The sequence below is a fragment of the Thamnophis sirtalis genome, unplaced genomic scaffold (assembly GCF_051295495.1).
Source record: "Thamnophis sirtalis isolate CommonGarterSnake01/CBP01778 unplaced genomic scaffold, rThaSir2_p1.2 scaffold_10, whole genome shotgun sequence".
NCBI classification, from domain to species: domain Eukaryota; kingdom Metazoa; phylum Chordata; class Lepidosauria; order Squamata; family Natricidae; genus Thamnophis; species Thamnophis sirtalis.
Window position 1 is genome coordinate 37,719,373 of NW_028261390.1, and position 25,907 is coordinate 37,745,279.

Sequence of the window (25,907 nt, forward strand, 5' to 3'; positions counted from 1 at the left end):
TTTGCTGCAGAACGAAGGTCTTCGCTCATCCTCAGCACAATGAAGGATTTACTGCGGATTTCAAGTCGAGCTGAATCAATACCTGTGAACTTCTAATTGTATGTATAAATCCTTAGCTCCATTTGTAAAGAATTCCTTCTGATAATTACTTGCTGAAAGATCTACAAAATGGCGCTGAGCTGTGTAGGAGCTGTGTAGGAGGGGCGAGACTCTGATAGCATTCTTGCGAAGCCTAGAAGTGATTTATTACCAAACTAAATAGCAACTGCTGTATAATTGGACTGCCTGAACTTTTTAATTGACTAAAGAAGATTAAACCTGAGATGGCTTTTAAGCAAAAATTTCCCCCTCCTCTCCCCACGTCGAAAAGTGCCTGGAGCTCACCAGTGTCCTCTACTAAATTACAGTCATTACTTCCTTCTACTTCTGCAGAGGAGCCCTTGCCAAGAGAAATCTTGCAGAAAGAATTAATTGATGCTTTAAAAAATCATGCTGATACGATGGAAGTAAAAATCAAGGAAGCGATATCTGCTGCTAACAAACAGATGTCCGAAGAGCTTGTGACATGTAATCAAGCGATTAGAGGGGATTTCTTGATGGCTTTGAACTCCCTATCAGGCTACACACTCGGACTTGAAGAAAGGCTAGAAGATCTTAATGACTCTAATATGAACTTGGTAATGAAGATGGATGTGGTCCAGCAAAAGGTCAGCAATGCAGAAAATGAAATCATAATGTTACAGTATAGACAAATGGAATTTGCCTTAAGGATAAGGGGCCTCCTGGAGAAAACGCAAGAGAACCTGAAACAGATTCTCTCTGAAGCCTTTGACCTGATGATGGGAAGGCCAGGAGGGAATTTTGACTGGCAAATCAAAAAGGTTTATCGCGTTAACTCCTGGCTGGCAAGACAAAAGCAACTACCAAGAGATATTGTGGTGTATTTTGCTACTAGAGATATGAGGAATACGATATTACAGGAGTCCTACAAAACTAAGCTTCAAATTGGGGGTCAGGAGGTGACTGTATTGGTATTGGTATTGGTATTTTATTATTTGTATGCCGCCCTTCTCCGGGAGGACTCAGGGCGGCGAACAATTCAAAGGGGAAAAAAAGGGGGAACATAAAAGACAAAATACAAATAATAAAAGTAGACAACAGTTTAGAGTTTTAGAGTTTTATTTGGCATTTATAGGCCGCCCTTTTCCCTGAGGGGACTCAGGGCAGCTTACAACTCATAGGAGGGAGTGCAAGAGAAAACATAAATGTGAATAAAACAAAACAAAACAGTAAAACACAACATTCATTCAACATTCGGGCGGGGCGGATTAAAATCTTATCCCCAGGCCTGACGGGATAGCCAGGTCTTAAGGGCTGTGCGGAAGGTCTGGACGGTGGTGAGGGTATGAATCTCCACAGGGAGATCGTTCCAAAGGGTCGGAGCTGCTACTGAGAAGGCTCTCCTCCGCGTAGTCGCCAGTCGGCATTGACTGGCGGATGGAATTCGGAGGAGGCCCAATCTGTGCGATCTGATGGGACGGAGGGAGGTAATCGGCAGAAGGCGGTCTCTCAAGTATTCAGATCCACTACCATGGAGGGCTTTATGGATGGTAAGTAGTACCCTGAAGCGCACCCGGAGATCAACAGGTAGCCAGTGCAGCTTGCGGAGGATAGGTGTTATGTGGGTGAACCGCGGTGCGCCCACGATCACTCGCGCGGCCGCATTCTGGACTAGCTGCAGTCGCCGGATGCTCTTCAAGGGCAGCCCCATGTAGAGCACATTACAGTATTCCAGCCTAGAGATCACAAGGGCTCGAGTGACTGTTGTGAGAGCCTCCCGATTCAGGTAGGGCCGCAACTGGCGCACCAGGCGAACCTGGGCAAATGCCCCCCTGGTCACAGCCAAAAAATGGTGGTCTAAAGTCAGCTGTGGATCCAGGAGGACCCCCAAGTTGCGAGCCCTGTCTGAGGGGCGTAGGTTTTCACCCCCCAGCCTGAGTGACGGAATATTGACCAAGTTTTTGGGAGGAAAACACAACAGCCACTCGGTCTTGTCTGGATTGAGTACAAGCTTGTTAACCCCCATCCAGACCCTAACGGCCTCCAGGCACTGGCACATCATGTCAACCGCTTCACTGAGTTGGCATGGGGCGGACAGATACAACTGTGTATCGTCCACATATTGATGGTGTTTTATCCCGTGCCGTCGAATGATCTCACCCAGTGGCTTCATGTAGATATTAAATAGCAGGGGGGACAGGACCAAACCCTGAGGTACCCCGTATTTCAGGGGCATAGGGGTCGACCTCTCCTCCCCAACTAACACAACTGTGACCTGTCTGAGAGGTAGGAGGAGAACCACCGAAAAACAGTGCCTCCCACCCCCACCTCTCGCAGTCGTCGCAGAAGGATACCATGGTCGATGGTATCGAAGGCCGCTGAGAGGTCAAGGAGCACTAGGATGGAGGAATGACCTCCATCCCTGGCTCTCCAGAGATCATCGGTCAGTGCGACCAAAGCGGTTTCTGTGCTGTAGCCAGGCCTGAAACCAGACTGAAAGGAGTCTAGATAATCGGCTTCATCCAAGGACCGCCGGAGTTGCGAGGCCACCACTTTCTCAACAACCTTCCCAATGAAGGGGAGGTTGGAGACTGGGCGGTAGTTGTTCAAACTGGCTGGGTCCAGTGATGGCTTCTTCAGGAGGGGTCTCACCACCGCTACCTTCAATGCCAGTGGAAAGAAATCCTCCCGAAGAGAGGCATTCACCATCTCCTGGATCCAGCCCCGCGTCACCTCCCTGCTGTTCACGACCAGCCAGGAGGGGCATGGGTCCAGTACACATGTGGAGGCACTCACCACTCCCATGGCCTTGTCCACTTCATCAGGAGCAACAGGTTGAAAATCAGTCCAGAGGTGTCGTTCAAGACCTTCCCCCGGTACCTCGGCTGGCTCTGCGCAATTGGAGTCCAGGTCTATCCAAAGCCGAGCAACTTTGTCCACGAGGAACTGGACATATTCCTCTGCTCTACCTTGTAAAGGGTTCCCCGCAACCCTCGTGTTTAAGAGGGAGCGGGTCACCTTAAACAAGGCAGCAGGGCGGGACTCAGCCGGCGCAATCAGAGCGGCAATGTGGCTGTTCTTTGCTGTCCGTAATGCCGATAGATATGTTCCGATGCAGGCTTTTAAGAGTGCTTGGTCTGACTTGGATTTACTGGTCCTCCAGCGGCGCTCTAGGCGTCCCTTTTGGTGCTTCATCTCCCGGAGGTCCTCGGTAAACCAAGGAGCCCTCCTGGATCCACTGCCGCGGATCGGCCGTAAAGGCGCAATTCGGTGGAGAGCCTCAGACGCTACCGAGTTCCAAGTAGTGACTAAGGTCTCCACCGAACTGCGGGCGAGAGTATCAGGCATAACACCAAGCAGGAGATGCCACCTAAAATGTTGAGATCTAGGAAAGACTATGCCTTTTTAGTCGAAGAGCTTAAAAATCGCTAGATACAGTTTAGATGGGACGTGCCAGCTGGCATTGCATTCAGCTATCTTGGACAAAGATATCACCTTAATTCAGTATGGAAGGCCCAAGATTTCTACAGCAACATACTGAAGGCTGGACACCCCTCCTCTAGATCCAGAGAAAGAGAGCAAGAAGGACATGATAAACAGAAAACCACTCAAGCATTAACAAGGGCAGACCAACTTGTTCTCTCAGAGGTACAAGAAGCTAAGGGACAAAGACAAACCTGAATGTATGCGTGTTGGAGATTTTTTTAAAAAAAATATTTTTATTTTTTGTTTGTTTCTTTTCTTGTTCTGTGTAAGCCACCCGGAGTTCTCAGGGATTGGGCGGCCTCTAAATTGAATAAATGAAATGAAGAAAAATGGGATAGTCATTTATTTAAGGAAGGATCTGAAAGCTGAATTAATTGAAGCAGATTCCCATGGAAGATATATTGCAATAGATTTGGTATTAGAAGGGAAAAAGACACTGCTATTGGGAATATATGCTTCTAATCAACAACAAGATAAATTTTATAAAATGCTTCATGCTAAATTAGTACATTGGGACTATAGATCCTGCATATTATTGGGTGATTGGAATGGCGTTATGGATACTAAGAAAGATAAGAAGGTTCTCCGCCAAAATACCCAAACGCGAGCAAAATTACCTAAGTCCTTCTTTGACATGATAGAGGATTTTGAATTGAGAGATATCTGGCGAGAAAGGAATCCAGAAGAATATGACTTTACCTTTTTTTCTGATAGACATCAATCATTTTGCAGGATTGACTTCATATTAATAACCAATGATTTGCTTTCTAGGGTAAAAAAGACGAAGATATGCTCCAGAGCCTTATCAGATCACAATCTGGTTTGGATGGAGTTGGGGGCTGGGATTCGAGCAAGAAGATCTTGGAGACTGAATGAAAACTTATTTAGATATGAGAAAAATATTAATGAATGTAAAAAGTTGTTAAAAGAATATTTTGTTTTTAACATGAATAAGGGTACATCTATGGAAATGGTATGGGATGCAAGTAAAGCATATATGAGAGGAGTTCTGATAAATATGAATAGACTACATAGATGCAAACAGGGGGAAAAGAGAACTCAACTTGAAAATGAAATTAGGAAGAGAGAGCAGGAGCTAATCTTAAAACCAGGAGATAAAAAGATTAAAGAAACAATCACATTATTAAAAGAGCAGTTTAATATGTTCATGTCAGATCAGATGGCTACTAATTTCTATATGCAAAACACAACACTTTCTGCAATGCAAATAAATCTGTAGATGGCTAGCATACCTGATCAGGAAAAAACAGAAGTCTCATAATCACTGTTCCCTCTAAGGTGCGCAGCTGCACGGCCGCGCACGTTGCAAGAAAATCCCGCGCAGCAGTTTCTATCTGGCGCGCAGAGATTTCTGTAAAGGAAACGTGTGGAAGTCCTTTGCAGGTGGCTACAACTGGATCCGGCAGTGCTGTTGGAGGAGGAGGAGGCGAACCAGCCTGCCACCGCCGGCCACCGCCAGCCCCGCCGGTCTTCCCACCCCCTTCCCAGCCCCACAGTCCAGCGGTCGCAGCAGAAACAGCCCCGGGTCTCTGCTGCCGCTCCCCGCATTTTCTGGACGGGGATCCCTTGGAGAGGGGATTCCTTCCTGCGAGACCCCGTCCAGAAAATGCGGGGAGCGGCAGCGGAGACCCAGGGCTGTTTCTGCTGCGACCGCTGGACTGTGGGGCTGGGAAGGGGGCGGGAAGAGTGGCGGGGCTGGCGGTGGCTGGCGGTGGCAGGCTGGTTCGCCTCCTCCTCCTCCAACAGCACTGCCGGATTTCCGCCCAACGCTGCGGGGGTGCCAGCGGGAGCTTTGGCGGCTTCACCTCAGCCGCAGCGCTGGGCAGCAAATGTGTTGGTGCTGTTGGAGGAGGAGGAGGAGGCGGCAGCAATAGCACCTGAGGACAGGACAAGAAGCAATGGAAACTTGTCAGAAGGAGACTCAAGCTGGAAATAAGGAGAAATCTGACAGTAAGAACAATTAAAATCAATGGAATCTTCCATTAATTCATATTAATTTGAATGTCTTAACTCAAATATTTGCTATATTAACATCATCATACCTCCACTTTTAGTTGACTACAGTTATTTAAACATCCTTCATCCTTAAATATACCAAAAATTCAATCCATAACCACATGCTGGCATTTCATTTACTTATTTATAAAATCCTCCATTAACATTAAGTCCTCATATCCTGTTTTAGCTGAACATCCATAATATTTAATACCAAAGATTTCTAATCCTCCATGTATATAATTTATTATCATTCTCCTTTCTTTATTTAATTATATGCTATATCATAGCCACTGTTCCCTCTAAGGTGCACGGCTGCGCGGCCACGCACATGGCAAGAAACCCCCGCGCAGAGGTTTCTAACTGCCGCGCAGATTTCTTTCAAAGTAAAAGTGGGGAAGTCCTTTGCAGGCGGCTAGAACTGGCCGCCCGCAAAGGACCTCCCCAAACTTGTTTCAGCGGCAGCTCTCAGCCTAGGGCGGCAGCATCACGCAGGCTGTGGAAGGAGGGGGAGGAGGAGGAGAAGGGAACCAAAGAGAGGCTTTTACCGAGTCTGCGCCCCACAGCCAGGACCGTCCTGGTTCCTCAAGCCATGTTTCTTCCTGCAAAGCCCTTCTGGCGTCAAGCGGAACTCTCACAGCAACCTTCATCAGCCCCCACATGAGGGAGGGGTGCTGGTGATTTATTTTGAAGAGAGTATTGGGATAATGTCAGCGTTCCAAATATCATGCAGAATTAAATCAGAGTCCAAGGCAGAGCTATCCTTAAAATTCCAATTTAATAAGACAGACATATTGGCATCATGCTATGGATCCCAATAGTGGAAATGACATCAGAAATCCACCCAGTTAAAAGTTCATGATCTTGTTCCCACACCCACAATCCATCACATGGTCCAATCTTCTTTTTCCACACTGGCATCCACACCCAGCTGCTTTTGGTCAGGTGTACTGGTGCGGAGACAAAGGATGACCTTGGCTTCTGGTAAAGAATGAAAACAATACATTCCACAATCCTACTCCTTCTATTCCCCCCTCCCATCGACTATACTAATGAAACAGCATAATGAAATAAGAGAAAATGTGGCAGGCCAAAATTCTAAAAGGAATATAATTGCAGGCCTGACATCTCTCCTTTCAACATTCCACTACTGTCCTTTCCAACCATGCTCGGTTTGCTGTCAATATCAACAATTTTCTTATAGCTTTGCTCATATTTTCCTTCAATCTTTTGAACTCTATCCTCAAATTTCATCATCGTTTTGTAAATATTCTCAACTCTTCCCTCTATTTTTTCTGTTTTTGTTCTATATTCTCCATTCTCTTTTCAATGTTCTCTGTACTTATTTGTACCTTTTGAATTTCTAGCATAATCATTTGTAATGTTAGTTCTTTTTCTTCATGTTGCGCCATTCTTCCAGGTTGTAAACACTGCCACTAAAACATCCAAGGCTTTTTTGTTAAGTTTCAAACAAGTTCACAATAATCTTTCAAGTCAAGGCTTTCTCTTCAGTCCAGCTATTGATAGTACTCCAGAAGAGCACCTGGCATGTTTGACAAGTTCGGGGATCTCGCAAGGCCTTTGCAAGGTCCCCGGACTTGCCTAAGACCCCTGGCTGCCAGAAAGCACATGCACGAGGGTGGGGACAGCGGCGGGAGCTTACACAGCGTGGCTGGTCTCCTAGGACCTCTTAGGTGCCGGCTGCACTGCACAAACTACCACCCATTTCCCCATGCTCAGAAAAGCAACTCTGGGAAGGTGCTTTGGTGGTGGCAGGCATCCTAGAACCTGCCTGCTAGCAAAGGACTTAGCCAGGCTTCCTTTTCTGAGCACAGGGAGATGGATGGTATTTTGCACTGTCTGTCTCCCCGTGCTCAGAAAAGCAACTCTGGGAAGGTTCATTGGTGGTGGCAGGCATCCTAGAACCTCCCTGCTAGCAAAGGACTTAGCCGGGCTTCCTTTTCTGAGCATGGGGAGACGGACGGTATTTTGCGCCGTCTGTCTCCCCGTGCTCAGAAAAGCAACTCTGGGAAGGTGCTTTGGTGATGGCAGGCATCCTAGAACCTGCCTCCTAGTAAAGGACTTAGCCGGGCTTCCTTTTCTGAGCACCGGTAGTACAGTAGTTTGTAATGAGGTTGTAATGAGGGGTCCTGGCTGCTCTCTGAGCTTTGTGGTTTTCTTACAGATGTTTCATTACCAAACTAGGTAACATCATCAGTGCTATTAGGGAGTGGGGTTGGGGAGGAAGGAGGAGAAAAATAGGACAAAAAGGATAAAGAGAGGGAGAAAGAGGAGGTGGAGGATAGTGGGATCCTTGCTGCTTTCTGAGCTTGGTGGTTTTCTTATAGACATTTCATTACCAAACTAGGTAACATCATCAGTGCTAGAAAGAGTGGGATATATTGAGAGGAAGAAGAGGAGTGGGGGGGGGGAGGAGGGAGACAACAGCAGGTCCTTGGTGTTCCCTAAGCTTGGTGGTTTTCTTGCAGACATTTCATTACCCAGCTAGGTATCTCACACTAACGACAATAACACATCTGCAAGCAAACCATCGAGACCACAGGACATTTATTTCTTCATTTATTAAATTTATATGCCTCCTGCCTCGTGGTCATCATGAACTCCTCATCAGGACCTTCCACAATGACTGGCCTCAGAATTACATCTCCACAATCTCAAATTTTATTTATTGTGTATAGAATATTTTTAATGGTTTTATTTTAATTTATTGTGTATAGAATATTTTAATGGTTTTATTTTAATTTTTTATGTATATAATATTTTAATGGGTTTTTTAAATTTATTGTGTGTAGAATATCTTTTTTTAAAATTATTTTAGGGAATTTTTATTTATTTATTGTTTATATAATGTTTATTACAAGAAATGTTATTCCTTTTTACAAATGATTTCTTTGTGATGCAATATGTTGCTTTTAAGTGTACAGGTTGGTGCATGGTTTATGTGGCTGCTTTTCTATGGGCAGGCCAGGTTGGTGCAAAGCAGCTTTGCCAGATTTTGTGTGTTTCTATGTGATACCTATGTGATATAGAGCCGAGGTGGTGCAGTGGTTAAATGCAGCACTGCAAGCTACTTCAGCTGACTGCAATTCTGCAGTTCGGCTGTTCAAATCTCACCGGCTCAGGGTTGACTCAGCCTTCCATCCTTCCGAGGTGGGTAAAATGAGGACCCGGATTGTTGTTGGGGGCAATATGCTGACTCTGTAAACCGCTTAGAGAGGGCTGAAAGCCCTATGAAGCGGTATATAAGTCTAACTGCTATACCTGGTTTTTTTGGTAATTGTGAGATTGTTGCTGTTTCTGTGAGCTTCCTGGCACTTTCCATTATAATTTCCCAAAATGCCTTTGTGGTTTTTATTCCAGTGGCTTTGTCTTTCCTGACCTTAGGGTTAGAGAAAAAACTGGTTTCATCTGCAGTCTTTTGGGAGGAAATTGTTATTTTTTGGTGTTTTTTGGTCACATGGCCGGCAAGCTACACCCACAAAGCAGGCCACACCTACAGAAGAGGTTCCAAAACTTTTTGAAACCCACCACTGGTCTCAACATAGTACTTAAGTGCCCTGCCACTCATTTTTAGATTTCTTTTAAAAAAAAGACACCAATTGATATCAGACTGCAGAGAGGAGCTGCTCAGAAGCAATCTTGTTGACAGCTTGGGTTGTTGCCTGTTGCAATCAAAAGAACTGCTTACCAAATTGTTGGGTAAAATCCACAAGAACTTACCAAAATCCATCTAGATCTGAAAGTGGACCATTTAGATGTTTAGATTTGGCTTTTCAACTAAATGAATCGTAAGTGACTAATTTAAATCAGTCCCTTCTCTCTTTTCCTCTCTTCCCAATATCCAGCACAATATATTTCAGTTTCTTGTTATTCTTTAATTTTTGGTTTTCTGTTACAAAATTATATGAGCTTTAATAGCAAAATAAGACAAATTTTTTGAATAGGACTTAGAGCAATGTCAGCACCACATGTTCTGTCAGCTAATTTTATTTTTTATTCACTTGGTTTAGAGGGTACCATTAGGATTTCTTGCAAAACCCATTTTAATAAGACATTTATGCATGAATATTGAAATATTATTACTGGATTCTCAAATATTGCTGGATTACCATAGCTAGCATGAAGACAAAAATGGTATGAACTGACAGGGGCATTAGATTGTGATTAGATTAGATTAGAAATTGTTTTTTACTTTCATTTTGGACTTTGGCTTTTGGATAATTTGGCTATATATAAGGTGACCAGACATCCTGATTTTGGTGAGACAGTCACGATTTCGCACAATTTGTCCCACGTCCCGCAGCGTTCTTAAAAAGTCCCGATTTTTGTGACCAGACCCGGAAGTAAGCCTGCCCCACCTCCAGCCCTGTATACCCGTCCTGGCCGGCCGGTATTTTGTCCCTTCTGTTCTCCCTGTTGCTCAGAAAAGCAACTTCGGGAAGGTCCTTTGCTAGCAGGCAGGTTCTAGGATGCCTGCCGCCACTAAAGGATCTTCCCGGAGTTGCTTTTCTGAGCAACAGGGAGACAGAAGGGACAAAGTACCGTCCGTTTCCCCCATGCCACGAGGGCAGCAGGAAGACTAGGACAGGGATCTCCTCTCAGCTCCAGTCTGGGAGAGAAGCAGCAGAGAAAGATAAACCAGCATTTTATATTTTATTTGCTTTATTTGCTTTCGGCCCGAGCGGGGCGGGGAAAACACCTTGCCAGAGGCTGATGGAGAACTCTTTCCGAAGAGAGGGTTTGGGAACTGGGCGGGCAGGATTGGAGTGGGCAGGCGGGGAGTGCACTTGCTCCCCTTTCCCACGGCCCGCCTTTCCCCATGGAGCCTGTGGACATGGCTGCTGGCTGTGCAGGTGGCCTGGAGGGAAGCCCCAAACCTTCTGGCGTGGACCTGGTGTTGGAGATCCACATTTCCAAAGCGTAGCATTATTTCACTCCTCTCCCGTTTTCGGGGTGGGGGAGCTACAAGAAGCTGGTGGTGGCCACTTGGGGATTATTTGTGTCCCTGGGAGATCTGCTTTTCCCTGCCCCTTACCTCCGAAGGGGAGGCCAGGCATGGGAGAGAGTGCTAATGATAATGACCGATTCCCTCCTGTTTCTGTGGGTTTGGGGGGGGGGGAGAAAAGGTAATTGCAGAACCTGGACTGAAGTTAGGAGGCTGACTTACTACAATAAGCAGTGACCATTATTTGGAGGGAGAAAAAGCATAGCCGTGCAACGGAGATTCACTCTTTCAGAACCTACATCATCTTTTTTTCAAATAAAAAAAAAGCCTTTTAAACATTCTTATTCCTAAAGGCAAAAAACCCCATGAGGCTTGCTGGAGAACGGAGCGGAGGTGATGTGCGAGGGGGAGGCGGGGTGCTGTGGTGGGGGGAGATGTTGCTGAAATAATTTGATCTGTCAGGAAGTCGGAGGTGTGGGGGGTGGAGGTCGGTGGGAAGCCTTTGCCGGCCTGATGCCAGCCGTAGCTCTGAAGTTGCTTTCCTTTATAACTGAAGCAACAGATGTTTCCCTTGCTTAACATCTCAGTGTTTTTTGCATCGGGGCGGGCTGCAAGAGGGAGTGAGTGAAGACCTTTTCCGGATTGCTGGTGGTGGAGGTGCCCCCGCTCAGCAAAGCAAGTTCGGGGAAGTCCTTTGCGCTGGGTAGAAAAGGTCTTCACTCACTCCCTCTTGCAGCACACCCCGATGAGAAAAACACCGAGATTGGCGCACTTGGGGCTGTGACGTCCAGGGAGGCTCTGCTGGTCTGAAACCCATCTGCGGAGGGAGGGATCTTCCCGGATGGGCTGGTAGAAAAGGTTTTTTCTCCAGTCCCAGGTTTCAGCTTCTTGGCTTCATTATCTCTTTCCAGCTTCTTTTGTTGAGCCTGTAATTAAGGTTCTTTTTTATGTCTTAGGAAAGATCACCTGGTTAAAAAGAAGGAAGAGGCTCCGCTAGTCCGGAGCCCATCTGCAGGTTGGGAGGGAGGGAGAGACAGACAGAAAGACAGACAGACAGAGACACAGAGAGACACATACAGAGTGAGTGATTAAGTGAGTGAGAGACAGATAGACACACATATACACACAGAGTGACAGAGAGAGAGGAAGGGAGGGGAGAGAGATAGAGAGATAGAGAGAGAGGGAGGGAGAGAGACAGAGAGACACACACACAGAGTGAGTGATTAAGTGAGTGAGTGAGTGAGAGACAGACAGACAGACAGACACACACATACACACACATATACACAGAGTGACAGAGAGAGAGGAAGGGAGGGGAGAGAGATAGAGAGAGAGGGAGGGAGAGAGCTTTCAATTTGTAGGGATGTAACCTGGCTGTTTTTGCCTGCTCTCAAAAAGATGAGCAGGGTTGAACCTGGCTAATAATTGGAGGGGAACCCACCTGGGAATCTCAGTACTGTATATTTAATAGGAAAATATTAAAAATTGTCCAAAAGCAACAATGACAATTTCCATACTACTGCTAAGAAAATTACGACACATCAATAAAATTATAGGAGCTGAGTTTAACTCAAGAGAAACTTTTCTAAAGGTAGACAGTTATATAACAATTCCACAATTCTGAAAGAACAAGCTTGTTCTATATGAAATTTAATGCTATAGCAGAATGAAGTAACACTGAAGATAAGTGAAGGTAGTCCTCAATGCACGACCACAATTGAGCCCAAAATTTATGTTGTTAAGTGAGAAATTTATTGAGTTTTGCCCCATTTTACAATTTTTCTTGCCAAATTTGTTAAGTGAAAAAAAAAAATTAATCAACCCCCTCCCCCGTCAATGGTGTCCCTCTTTACCAATGTTAAAATCTGGTCACCTTAGCTATATACAATTTGCTAGTAGAAGAATACATTGAAACAGAGAGTGAATTTCAGATGCACAAGGGACTATATATTGCTATCTCTTGCTTTGAAAGGTAATGAAAGCTATTGTTAATGTGAAATAATATATTGCTGCAGAAATACAAAAGAAAACTGTAAAAAAAATACACCAGACATCAGGAAGTTCTGTTTACATAATTGGATTCTATATTCAATCATTTTCAGATTTCTGAATAATATTATAGTAGGATTATGATAGAATTTGGGCAATAGTTTCAGCTGTATAACTCTTTCTTCCATTTGCAAATAGCTAAACTTTGATTGTGGAAGTAGCTGCTATTTTATGATTGCATGCTTTTTTGGATTCATGCTGGATTTTTTAAATGAGAAACATTAATGGAAGCTCTGCAGATGTCTCTTGTAGCTCCTCTAACCACATCTTTGTTTATATATATATATTAAAAGATACATTCCCTTAGTTAAATGATACATATAAATCATATTTATAAAAGGAAGTTATTACAATTAGGTGAGATCCATATGGAAGCTTAATGGAAAGAACCTTCATTTTTAGGGACTAATAATCACAACAATTTGACATCTCATCCAGAAGTTGCCAAAAACATGGAAACAATTATTTAGATTTAAAAGAAAAGGGAAACATTTTGGATTTCAAAACAAATTCAGATTTGCAAAGTTCCTAACATTAGTTTCTGTTGGTAGAAACACACACACACACACACACACACGTTATATCTATTAAAACAAAAAATAACTCAGAAGTGGTCTGGAAAAGCAAATTAATGTGTTGTAAAGAAATGGAAAATTATTGGAGCCCTTTAAATTTCAGCTTTAATGCTGACATTTAAAGCATGCCATTGAGGTGATGAAAAATATAGTTATTTGTACACGCACAAAACAATATGCTTATATGAAGAAATATATGGAAACTGATAACTACACTTTTTTCCTTTTGTCGTAACAGAATAATTGGTATTGTCTCCAGTAATAATTGGTATTGTTTCCAGTATTTAGAATTAGAGTAACCTTTAGAACTTGGAAAGCAGCAGAGTACATCCCAGTAGAGCTAAGAAAAATGAGGTACACAATGTATGTGTTTTATGGGAGGAAGCTACAGAAGAAGTGACTTTGAGGACAAAATCTTGGATGCCAAAGATCTGCTACTTTCAGAATCATACATGCTGCTTTGGCTGTCACTGCCGCACTTGTATGACTAAAACACAGAAATTATAATGGTCCTTTATGGTTTCTACTGGCAAAACAAATTATAATGTAGCTACAGGTTTTCCTTGTTTAGTGACTGTTCATCAGTTACAACAATTGAGAAAAAAGCAACTTTTCAACCAGTTTTTCCTTTACAATCTCTGCAGGTCTGTAAAGCAAAGAAAAGCTGAAACAAGATCATAAGCACAGTTGTGATTTCACCTAGCTTTGCTTAAACAATTGAGCTGCTGGTCCTAGTTGTGATCTCTAAATGTGTACTATATGCATTTGATCCTGTGGTTGATCCTCGGGAATACACAAAACTACTAAAATACATAAGAGCAGCTGAAAGATCAAGGTCTTGCACCATTCTAAGCAATATTAAATGTAAGACTTAATGAAATGAAATAGATTTTAGAACTACAGAGTCACAATTCTTCTTTCAATACTTAAAAAAAACCTTCCTAGGACTTAGTGGTAGAACCTTTCTTCCACTAAAGCATCTTTATGAAGAAAATACAGTGTGAGTTTAGGCATCCACATTTATCCTTGAATTTTTAGAAATTGAACTGGTTGAAAATTTTGCCTCTTGTAATAGTGCATAACCCTGTCAAAAGTGCTTATTTTGGAAGACAGTGACTATTTACACAAAGGAAATGCAACATCAAAATAAATACAAAAGAGGACATGGCTTAGCATAACAATTTGCTAGGCTACTCTGTTAGTGTTTCTCAAACTTGGCAATTTTAAGATGTGCAGACTTCATCTTAAGTAACTAGAAGATCATGACTGATATTCAAAGTTAAGTAGCGTCGAACTCACACAGCTAAGCAGTGTTGAACTTGACAATAATTCTACAGTAGGACAAGAAATCAGAAAAACATCACAGAAAAGAAAGGCAAACAACTTCTATATTGTTGCAAAGTAAATTTACGTGCATGTACTCATTATTAGAAGTTATTAGAATGTACTCATTATTAGAAGTTGAGCTTGTCCAGAGGGAAAGTTTGCTTTTACCAGCTTTTACATTTGATAGCTTTTTACAACTTGGTAATAGTATAAAGAATAGTGTTTTTTCTTCAGACTATATGGGTAACTCAGACTTATTCATGCCCACCGATATGGAATAATTAATTAACTATAGACAGAAAAGATTTGCATTATCAGATGCTGATCATGGTAGCTTTCTGCAGCAGTAACCTAATTCTCAGGTACACCCAAGTGAGCTCTGATCTGTTCAGAAGTTGATCCAAGCTTTTAGCAGACTATTATTACATTACTAAACTCCATGGAACATAAAGGCAATATACCGTGTTTTCCTGAAAATACAACAGGGTCTTATTTTCTTTTTACTTACAAAATATGGCCTTGGGCTTATTATAGGGGAGGGCTTATTGTTTTGGGGTTACCGGGGGGCTGCCCCCTTACGAACTGGCTCCCAAAGAGTCGGGCTCACCTCAGGGGCAAAGCAGCCATTAGGTGACCAAGCTCACGAGCAACTGCCCGGCAAACCCCCTCTCCAGCTGGGCAGAGCGCCATTCACTGACCTAGGGGGTATTCCTAAGGCACCAAGCCACATGGTACTCTGCCCACTCCCAGCTTCCAGGGCTTGGCACATTAGGGATACCTCCTAGGTCAGTGCATGGAGCTCTGCCAGACTGGAGAAGGGGGTTGCGCGAGTGCCTGTTCTGCCCCCAGCAGGCATGCCTCCCAGCCTCAACATGTCTGGGCCCAGCTCTCCCTGCAGCAGCCACCGTCGTGCTCCGAGCATAATGTCTTCTCCAGTTCCAAACTCCCAAACTCGGCTGCCGAGTCTTCCAGCAACAGCCGCTGTAGGAGTACACTCTATTGTTGTGGGCTGGCTGCTGGAAGACTCTCTGTCCAGAAGACTCTTTTACAGAGTCTTCCACCAGCCAGCCCACAACCATAGAGCGCACTCCTAGAGTGGCTGCTACTGGAAGACTCGGCAGCCGACTTTGGGAGTTTGCAACTGGAGAAGACATTATGCTCGGAGTGCGGCAGTGGCAGCAGCTGCTGCAGGGAGAGCTGGGCAACTCGCCACTCCGGCCAGGTAGAATGCCACTCCCCAACCTAGCGATATCCCGAAGGTGGCAAGCAATGTGAGCGCCTTTCTCCCCCCGGCTCCTGTGGCTTGGTGCCGCTATGTCGGTGAGTGGTGTTCTGCCTGGCCAGAGGTGGGGGGGTTGTCCAGGGAATTTATTTTCGGGGGTGGGCTTATATTTTTGCCCATGCGAAAAATGTGGCAAGGTTTTAGTTTCAGGACAGGTTGTATTTTCGGGGAAACATGGTATCATTAGGAAGGGAAGATTATTTGGAAACTTCTAATTCATCGTTGACAAAAAGTGAAGTTACCTATTTGGTCCTTCGCATCTAGAAAACCAAAAGTTTCTGAGTTTAGCAAGTAGTGATAAAAGCACCCATGAAGTTTTTAATTTTTTTTAAAAAAACCTGTAAATACAAATCTTTATTACCTTTGGCTTGCTATGTGAATAAAATAAGAAACTATAGCAAAGCTGGATGAAGAACATCTTGATTTATGACAAACTTAATGGCACATGATCTAAGTGAAAGAACAGGTGCTCTTCAATCTGTAAGCCAGTGTGGAGGAAGTGAAAAATCTCATATGTCTACATGCTGATTCAAAGGAGTTGCTAAATCGGTTTGTTTCATTTTTAAATTCTTTTATTTTGTGAATGCCATGTAGTGGTTAGCTTATCCTTTACTGGTCTCAGTTACAGCTAATTAGCTTTCAGCTGGCAATATCACTCTTAACTCTTGTTTGGGTTCAAAAAATTATGGGTTGCATAGTCTACAAGAACCTCAAAGAGAGAGATCATGGATAGAAACTATCAGGAAGAACCCCAAAGAGCTGCAGAGGAACTTATGTTTCAGAAATAGTCAAAGGAAATAAGTGTCTTTCCAGCTGAGCTGAAATGATTACAAGGTAGCCTGTGGATGGCTTTCAAACTAACACTGCCAACTGGCTGTTCCTCCATAATGGGCAGTGTATTTATTTGTAAGCTGTAAAGTAGTATGAAAGGACAGAAAAGAAATAAGAGCCCCAGGCAGTTCATGTTCCCCTTATTGTTTATACAAAACACAGACTGCAATCCTTCCCACTGGCTCAATTCTGTATTTTTCTTGAGACTAAAAATGCCTCTGCCATCCCAAAGATAGAATAAAACTGAAAATCTTTAAGAAAACAGATGCTTCATGTTAATTCGGATTTTAGTCATGCACAGAAACCAATGTAACTCTTTCTGTGCTAATTTGATTCTTTGACTCTTCCTTACCATTGTAATCTGGCAGCTCATACAAAGGCTTTAGCTTACATAAGAGTACTTGTGCTCTTTAGGACCTCGAGTAGAAATTAATTATGGATGTCACACTTATAGCTTGCTATTGAGTCACAAGTCCCCCTTCATTCCAAAAGATTTCCTCCTAGAGGAACAAGTGTATCAGAAAGAAATGGCTTAGCTAGTTTTAAAATCTGTTTGTACACTTGTCTGTATTAGAACCAGCCTGGTGACAGGTTATGTACAGGGCACAACATTTGGTTCACACTGAAAACAATCATATGATTGTTTCTACCCCTTTCTGAATCCCCCCCCCCTGTAACTATCTGCATATGGATTCCATCAGCCCTTGCAAGCTAGTGCCTTCCAGATGTGTTGGAATTACAACTCTCGGTGCATCCAGAGAATGCCAGGTCTGGGAAACTGGGAAATTATATAGGACAGCATTTCCCAACCTGGGCATCCTCCAATTGTATGGATATTGGTTTCCAAAATTCCCAAGCCAGTTCAGACATTGCTGACAATATTGAAAACTGAAGCTTGCATATTTGGAAAATGTGAAAGTTGGGCAAAACTAATATAATGCTAACAATGTTGTCTCATGCTTGGTCAGATGATCTACACAGCACAGTTTTTTTTTATTTCAATCATGCCTCAGCAACTATCTTCTACATCTCTCAAATTACTTTCCCTATACCCCTAGGCCTGGGCCAAAGGAAATGGCAAGACAGCATTTTGTTGAAAGACTAATTTGTTATGACTGGCACCTGTTTTTCAAGATTTCAGATTGTCTTCCTTGTCATCTACAGTACTGTGACTATTTTAGCTGGACCAGGAAATTGAATAGGACTTTTTGAAACTGAGCTATGCCCTTTCCTCAGCTTTGAATCACCTTAATATATAAATTTGCTTGTTTTACGTTCTTATTGTAACAATATTTTTAGTAAATGTGTGCTACCACATATAATTTGGTTTTGACATTTGTTGAAAGCCTACTCCTTCTGCTAACTATGCTGGGCTAGCCTCTTTCCAACTTCTGACTTGCGGTCAAAGTCTGTATTGCTTAGCTATCCTTGAGGAATCTGATCTGTGTGAAATCTTATATGAAGAGATATGTTGTGCATTTCCTGATAACATTTAAGATTAAAACATTGCTGTTTGCATTTTTCACATCCATATTTTTCAATGAGTTCAAAATATTTTTTCTTGCTTGGAAATATATGTTTTTAGGATAAGATGTGATTAGAAAAGCATATTTTAAAGAATATTTACATAATGTTTAGTCATTTCTAAGTCTTCCTAACCTTCCTAACCTGAAGGATTTTGCTTCCTATAAGAATAGGATCATTAATATAGTTTAAATTCATGCAGCTTTAGTTCTGTTACATGCATTTACTTTATTATTAATTTTTAAAAATATTTTCTACTTGGGTTCTTCTTTTGGTTTGGATTTATCTTTACTTCCCTCAATTAGAAGAATTATTCACATTGACTATAGTATTTCAAGATTTCCTGTGATCAAAGGGTGGATTCATTGTAGATTTTCTGGCGTTTATGGCTAACAATTACAGTATTTTTCAGAGTATAAGATGCACTGGAGTATAAGACGCACCAAGATTTTGAAGAGGCAAATAAAAAAAAGGTTTGCATTCTGCAGACCTCCCCAAAACAGCCCGCTTTTCATGAAAATGGAGGCTGATAGAGTGCTCCTGGGGGCTGCCCCCCCAAATGAGCAAAAAAGGCCATTTTTTCACGAAAACGGATCAATTTTCATCAAAAAAGAGGCATGCATAGCCTTTAGGAGACTTATATAGTACTCCTGGGAGCTGGGGGTGGGGGAACAAGCAAAAAACAATCTGTTTTTTTGCTCATTTTTGTCCTCCCCAGTCCCCAGGAGCACTCTGGAAGTCTCCTAAAGGCTGTGCATGGCTATTTTTGCAAAGGGATCAGGGTTTTGGGAGGCCAAAAATGCTGTATTCTGTGTATAAGACGCACCCAGATTTTCACCCTCTTTTTTGAGGGTAAAAGGTGTGTCTTATACTCTGAAAAATATGGTATACTTGCCAAAAATGTTTATTTCACATTTGCCCCCCAAAAGGGTGGCAATTATAACACAATGCTGCAATACTCCTTTTTGACATTCCCCAAAAGCAGCAAGATCCTGCAGATGTCCCTACTTTGCCATTATTTTAATGGAGGACCATGGGGGACGGAAGAGAATCCTAGCGCTTTTAAGCTTACAAATGTAAAAAACAATTATCTTGAAAGCAGGTATTATACTTCTAATTTATTTTAGGGGCCTTTAGTGGGCAATACTATTGTGTCATAAGCAGGGCTTTGTGGAAATATAATACAGAGTTTTTATATAATCAACAATGAAAATAAAATAACTAGATAAATAAGTACAATAGCCAAATTTGAGAAATAAATATTCTTTCATCAAAACTTGTTTTGAATAATTAATACGTTAAATAGTAGAGCTGATCATAGCTTGGTAAATTAAGGTTACTGAAATATTCAGCTTTTAAAAACTTTTAAAGATTGTTATTACACATGGCACAGAGGATTCTCCTCCTTTTTAGTGGAGACAATGTTATAATTAAATTTGCAAAAGAAACACTGGTTGCAAGGAATGAGTTCAAAATGATCAATTTATGGACAAATTACCACAAAAGAAAGCACAGTAGTTATAAGAGCCAAGGTGGCGCAGTGGTTAAATGCAGCACTGCAGGCTACTGCTAGATCAGCAGGTCAGCGGTTCAAATCTCACCGGCTCAGGGTTGACTCAGCCTTCCATCCTTCCGAGGTGGGTAAAATGAGGACCCAGATTGTTGGGGGCAATATGCTGACTCTCTGTAAACCGCTTAGAGAGGCCTGAAAGGCCTATGAAGCGGTATATAAGTCTACTGCTACTGCTATTATTTAGGAGTTGTTATAAGCATGAACTAAAAAGAAACAAGACTTCACAATCAATTTCAAGAGAAGACACCACTGACCATGGAGTTAAAAGTAAATATAGAGTAATACTGTAATTGCTAGTGTCTTAGGGTGGAATTCTTCTTATTCCAGAGCTAAACACAGGAATTCAAAGATGAATAGAAGCCCACTTCTACACTAGGCCAGAATGAGTTACAAAATCTATTTCATAAAATGAAATGATTTGTGATAGTAAGCAGGAGAGAAGGACCCAACAGCCTCAAGGACTCTACTTGGAAAAATAAAGATTTTTTAAAATTCAAGATGAAATATTAAATTACATAAAATTGAAGTAAATATGAATTATAGAAAATGGGGAATTATCTGTGATAATTTAGACAATTTGAATTATTTTCAGGTACTATAGGTTATTAAATGTAATTCCTTTGGCAATCATGACTCTTCAAGAAAAACTTCCACGATTTTTCAGGGAAAACTTCAAATATTATCTTGCATTGAAATGTGTTGATTTTTTACTGTTTTAGCAAAACAGCACTTCAAGATTAATCATAAGGGATTTTCAACATTCCATGTATACCTAAAAGATATAACCCATGTATGCACAACAAAGCTACATCCTTGAGTAGTACAAAAATACACTAGTGAAGTAGTGTATGCTTATGTTCCTTTTTTCTGAAATACTGTTTCAAATATAATTATATTACACATAGTCTAGGTCACAATAATTTGGTTCCTGACTATGAACAGCAAAACATGCTCCCTCAGATTGCAAAACACCCAAAACTGGTAGCAGCTCAGACAAAAATCTAAGAAATCCCAGCCTTTTCCTCTTGCAGTTAAACTCAATAATAAATCAAATACCCATCAATAATTATTTCAGGACCCAGATCAGCTAGTAATATTATTTTCCTACTCTGTCTAAGAATAGGACTAGTGTAAAAAATATAAATTCCAGCATACATTAAAATTTTATCCTACCAATATATGATCACTTCTGTAAGATGAAATATTTATTCACGCACTCTGTCATAGAGTTGACAAAACATGGAGTTTGGTGGCAGGGTGAACATATCCCCACACTCAATTAGGATCTTGGACAATCAATTAATTTTGCCCTAAGACGGAAATGATCCCATTGAAAATCGGGGTGGGTGGGAGAGAGTGTGGAAAGGAAAATCCGATCAGCTTTAGTTAAATTGCTGAGCTGGTTTCAAATAGGTTTAAAAATAGTTTCTATCCTTGGGCTGTCAAGACTCTTAAGCACAACCACAATCACTCCATGCAACGCATGCAGTGATTAGTAGAAATGGATCAACCTATTTCTATGCATTGATCTTAATTTTTGACAGTCACATGAACAATGTTTACTTTCTCTCTTTTTACTCTGCCTAACCAAATTAAGTAGCAGATACTTGTATTTTCCCAGACTGGTTGCCATCATATTCCCTTCCTCCTCCTTCTTCCCACAGATGTATTGATATTGAAACTGTTTAACAATAAGTAACAAGCCATTTAGTATTTTAGAAGGCTTGAGTTTCTGAAGGCAAGCAGTTACACTGATTAATTGTACTAACATATTCTTCTTTTTTTTAGTCTTGTTCTCTCCTTAATTAATTTCTATCCATTGTTTCTTGTTCAGTTGCTTTGGAGCAACTGTTCTTTGTGTCAGCCCCTTAGATATTGGAAAACTGATATCATGTCACTCCAGACACACCACTCCTTCTTTTCATTAAACTAGACATACACATTATCCAATTCCTGCAACTATTCTTCATAAGTTTTAGCCCCCAATCCCCTAATCATCTTTGTTGCTTTTCTCTGCACTTTTTCTAGAGTCTCAACATCTTTTTTATATTGTGACGACCAAAACTGAATGCAATATTCCAAGTGTGGTCTTATCAAGGCATTATAAAGTGGTACTAACATTTCATGTGATGTTGATTCTATCACTCTATTCTAATGCACCCTAAGGACTGAATGCCAGTGTTTCTTTCCTGAAAAAGTTTTCCTCTGTAGACAATTGCTCTGTACCCCAGCAACACCAGCTATTTGATGACATCACTACATGACATCATACCCTTTGCTATAGCAACTATTTTTTTTACAAATATATTGGTGGCCTATCACTTGGGCACCTGGAAAGATGCCACCAAACAGGTTTTTTTTAAAAAAGGTAGTCTTTTATTATTTTTTAAAATAACCAAGGCAGAAAACATACCAAATACTCATTTCTCTACTTTCTTCACAACAAACCTGTTATGTGAGATGGATTGAGAGATAATGAGTGGCCCAAACTCACCTAGCTGGCTTTCATGCCTAAAGTGGGACTAGAACTCAAGAGTTTCCTGGTTTCTAGTCTGATGCCTTAACCACTAGATTAAACTGGCTTTTATTTATTATTTTTTCACTATCACCACAATTACATTTGCTTCTGGTGGAAGGTCATTCTACCGGTCTTAAGGAGAGCAATTAGGGTTTGTTTTTCCCATCAGGTGGGAATTGAAATATAGGGAAAATAAAGCCACCAATAGCTGCACCTTAATTTGCCACACATTGAATGGTTAGGAGAGCACTAGTCACCTGTCTTTTCAGTGAAGCAAAATAGAGATCAACTATGGGTTAAAACCAAATTGCAGGCATATAATCTGAGGGCCTCAGTGATTTGAGGAAATCCTATTAAACCAGGTGTTAGAATAACGTTTAGAAACAAGAGAAGTTGCTTATGGCTGCTTATGTGTAAGAGTATTTATGGAAACATATTTTCTGGTAGAAGGAAGATAGAACTTGGCAAAATAAAAGAATTAGAATTGCCGAGAAGATGAACAGGACAGACAATTATTTAGTGATTCCTATTGTTAAAAAAATTGAGAAATGATATTAGTTCTAATACTTCATGTGATTTGAAATATTTAGTCATTTATCAGAGTAGCAGCTTTATGAATCTCTGGGGAGATGTTATTACAGAGGGCAGATGTCATGAAGGTACACTTCCCATGTCCTGATAGAGGACACTCTTTAAATAAAGGAATCCGAAACACACTTTTTTTGCTTGATTTTACTGAATGGGCAAAAATTATTAGAGTTAAATAAATATCTTACATCTCAAATAACCAGCCCTACTCCACAAAGGGATTTATAGTGATAACCAGCACTTTGAACTGCAACCAGGAGCCAAGTTCAACCAGTGAAGCAGTGATGACATGCCGGGACATTCTAGATGACTTATAGCTTCTAAAAATTCAGATTTGTTTGAGATTGATAAAAAGAACTGAGTTGAAAAATTTTGCTTAAATTTACAAATTCTGGAAATGGAAAATCATAATACCAGTGTCTCACTGCCATTTTTCTTTTTTTATATATGTGTCACACCACTATACTGAGGCCAAACTTCTTTTAAAATAACATGACCACCCATTGCTCTTATAAAAAAGAAGAAAGTACTTACAATCCACATAGCTTTGCCAGCATTCTATTTCCCATACATTTTTATCTAACAGTCATTTTTTGGCATTATTTCAACCCTTCTGGGCTCTTAGAGAAATGCCAAGTATTATAAAGGGAAAAACAAATGGATATAATATGTGTTGTCCAAAGTAAATATGAAAATCAGGATGTATATAAACATATTATGGGAAATACATACATGTAATACTCATATTCATACAATTAGACTTTAAATTGATTATGTTTCTCTTGCTATGTGGCCATAGTAAGCTTTCTTTTTCCCCCCATATATCTTGGACAACTTTTTTTTATATGAATAGCAGATACTATATGAAATATTCTCATCCCCATTCAAAATACTATGCCAAAATGTAGTTTCTTATGGCTTTGATCCAGATGCTGTCTGAATCCATTGTTCTTGTTAACAATAGTTTATGCCTTATTATGATTAATAAACCATATCAGTTATGATGCATATGTAAGAAAATGACAGCTTAGCATAAATTTTCTATAAGATAGGAATGATTCTCTGCATAATATTTGGTCTAACATTGAAAATAAGTGCAAATTTCATCACTATCATCATCATTGTCATCATCATTGTCGTCGGCGTCCTCCTCCTTAATCAATCTACTGCATGATTGAAGATGCCTTGGTTGAAGGCATCTTCATTGAAAGTTATGGACCATAATCTTTCATGCTGGTTTTGATTGGAAGTCAAAAACATCTATCTACTAATTTGCAAGTTCTATATGGATACTAATATACTTCAAAACAAAATTTGAAATTTGAGGAAAATTGTGTTATTTAAAATAACAATACTAACATATTGCTATCTTGACTGAATTGCTTTCTGTTGGAAATGTGACTTTAATGACACTACTGTCTAATACATCACAGCCTACTGGCTATAAGTGGCAGTAGGGCATCAATAATTATGCATTTATTCTGTGTCCCTCTTTGTCTATTTTTCTATTGCTAATTTGGGGATCATTTCTGTCCATTATAACCAGTGGTGGGTTCCGGATCCCATTCCAACCATACCCTTTTGGACAGTACGTGCATGCGGCGTACTCTCCAGTGATGCCTCCGCGAGCCTCCGCAAACCTCCGTGACACTCCAGCTGCTCAGCGGAGTGTCACGCAGGCACTGTACATGCCATGCACAGAAGCATAAAAGACTTTAAAGACAGGTAAGGAGCTAGGGCGGGCAGGTGGGCCCTCTGGAGCACCGTACTGGAACGGTACCTGGTGCTCCGAGCAGGCTCCAGTACGTCTGTATTGGGGCGTACTGCCTGCAACCCACCACTGATTATAACACACTCTTCAAAGGTGACAGGGGTTGGAAAATACTCATTCTTCCTCCCTATCAAAGATATAATGGTTCATGGATTTAGACTAGTGGTGAAATTCAATTTTCTTTACTACCAGTTCTGTGGACGTGGCTTGATGGGCATGGCAGGGGAAGGATATTGCAAAATCTCCATTCCCTCCCCACTCCAGGAGAAGAATATTGCAAAATCCCCATTTCCACCCCACTCTGGGGCCAGTTCTCCAGAACCTGTTGGAACCTGCTAAATTTCATCCATGATTTAGACTGATTCAAGAAGATTAATACCCAAGGCTTTCTCATACGAATGACTTTCATGTTAGCAAAAAAAAATATAGCCAATTACAGGACTATAAGGATATTAAGTATATATGGGAGCCAGAAGACTATGTAATTCAGATATTACTGGTAATATGAAAACAAACACAAATTTTACTACAGCTACTTTCTAAAGTATTGGATTGCAGTCATGCACATGTATTTTGTTACCAATGAAAAAAACACTCTTCATTTTATATGAGACACAGTATTACAAAAGAAGCTACTGCAATCAACTTTCAAAGAGGCATTGCTTCACTTGATATTGACCAAATCAGTTGCTCCTTTTTACTTTGTTATTTAATGCACATCACTGAGCTCCAGCCTTTGCATCCTGTTGAGAAATTATGTGTGTCTAATAATCTGTATCAGAAGGATTGTGATCGCAACCACATGCTATTATGGATTGGTTCCATCTCATTCAGTTTATCAGTGATACGTAATGTAAGCTGGGAATGGTGTTTGCATTACTAATATGATTCAGTCCTAGTTCCTTTATATTTTGCTTTGTTTTTGCTTTTATAGACTTTGAAAAAGTAAGATCTGCAAAGCTTCAAAGGCTATAAGGTTCACTTTGAAGAAGAAAATTAAATAAAAAATGTAAACAAAGTGTAATTGGGTAAACATCTAAAATGTCACAATGCAGCATCTGCACTGAGTTGGGAAAAGGAAAATGCTTTATGTGGGGATCTATATAATGTGAAATATATTTTTTCTATATTCCTATCAATAAATACCACAATATTTTTTTCATAAGAAATTTACCTTTCATAATATTAAAAACAAAGAACACAAATCAGCATTAAGTTCATGCAGAAGCAAGATTCATCCTGCATTCAACATGACATATTATCATTCTTTAGAATACTTTGCTTTTACTAGTAAGAGATCCTTTTCAACTTTATATAAGCCTTTATATAAAGGCAGATCAGT